Below are 1,959 nucleotides of genomic sequence, written 5' to 3'. Positions count from 1 at the left end.
AGTTATTGTAACTAGTCAGTTAGGTGGTTACTATAAATATTGTACACATGTTATGGTTGTTCATGTAAAGACTAAGATTTTGGGTGTCGAGACTTATGAGACTTGTATTGTAATCTCTGTAAATGTCTTGTGTTTATTACTTAATGTCGTTTGGCCATAGAGGAAGCCGCTGTGTTGAGATTGCATATTGGTATCAGATTATTTCCGCTAGAGTTAATAGGCAGTAAGTGTCAGCAAAAGGGTTGATAACTGATGCAGTCATGTTCTTTCTGAAGGAAATCGAAATCCCAATTTCCATGAGCAAAGGAAGCAAGACTATTCCAAATTACAATCATGAATCAACAAATTATTTACAGTCGACTTCAATACAAGCGGGTATACAATTTACAGAGAAATTACAACATGAACAACAAATGTACAGAGGGAGAAACTATATTAACAACAGCAGAAGCGTCTCCTCGCTCTGATGCAACCTCTGATCGAACAACAGCAAACACTTCGCGCTCATCCTCAATGATCTCTTCGGTCACGAACTCCTCCGCAACAACGAACAACCTCCACAGCACCACGAACGGCCTCCGAAAAACCTCGATTATGTCGAGTTGAGTTTGACACCACCAACAAGGTTATATTGGTATTCTTAGTGTGAGAATCTAGAGGGTGGGCTCTGTTCAGACTTGGTGTGAGGCAGAAAAACGGAGGAAAGAACGATCATGTACACAATTGGGCAAGTGGGATAAGTCAAAGACCTATCGTATAGGTCGATGCCCAATCATTTAGATAAAACTATACGATCGGCTAGCAAAAGCTATGCGATCGTTTAACTTGGTTGATTCTACAAGATCGTTTACCTTAGGCCAGTGATCGTCTAGCAAAACTATGCGATTGTTTAGTAAACACTGTATGATCGTTTGCTAGCACCTGCACGATCGTTTAACTCATCCAACCGTCGTTTAGTAAATCTGTATTTACTTGACGACTTCTTGGGTTTCTTTTTGCCAGAGAGAAAACTCAAAAAGCTTTTTCAAACTTTTGTAAAAACCCCCTTTTTCAAAATAGGAAACCGATTTTCTTTTAAACTCACGGTTACCATGATCAATAACCACCCACTACATTTAGTTATTTAAAAGAAAAAGTATTAATTATCTAATAATTGATATTATTATAAATATAAATGATAACCAACTTATCATACTATATTTATAACCTATAGTTTTAATATTTCATCTCATGAAACATATAAACCACAGTTCTTTTCTTATTCCATGGTACTTAATGTAAATCTCATTTACATCAATCCTCCACTAGATGTGTTTCATACATCATACCGATTATATCACATATAATCAAAATACGTCTTGTCAATTTGAACATTTCAAATCAACACCAAGAACTGATCATTCAACATGAATCCAAGCTACCAAGGGGACCTCATGGACCTGTAGATTCGAAGCTCCAACGGTACGTGAATAACTGACTAAACTCTTTAGTCATGGGATCCATCATCTATTAACAGCCAGACACTTCATTAAAGACCGACAGTTGAACTCTCCTCACTACAGATATATTATGTGTCCATCTTAACCAATCAGTAGTGCGACAACCCTTCACAGATCGCTCGTAAGTACAGCTGGGCTAATAACCGTTATATCCCTGTAGTTACATCTGTCTCCATAAGTACCATTGATCCCTCTAATGAACATAAATCATAGTCCTACTATGACTAAGTCTTCTCTTCCAAAGAGAAGCTGTGGCCACTATGTTAAAGCCCCGGAATCAGCCCCCTTAAGGGAGAAATCTCTCTATTTATCCCTACTATGGAAAAGAAGTGAATTCCATATTGTGGATTGAGTTCCTAGCTCCCAGATCAGACAAGTCCCCAAAAAGGTAGGCATGTTGAGTTGGTAATCTGGCCACTCTCACCCATACTAATCAATGGACCGCCCTCAAAAGCAGAAG

The sequence above is a fragment of the Benincasa hispida genome, unplaced genomic scaffold, assembly GCF_009727055.1.
Source record: "Benincasa hispida cultivar B227 unplaced genomic scaffold, ASM972705v1 Contig618, whole genome shotgun sequence".
In the NCBI taxonomy this organism is placed as follows: domain Eukaryota; kingdom Viridiplantae; phylum Streptophyta; class Magnoliopsida; order Cucurbitales; family Cucurbitaceae; genus Benincasa; species Benincasa hispida.
This window is presented reverse-complemented; position numbering follows the sequence as displayed.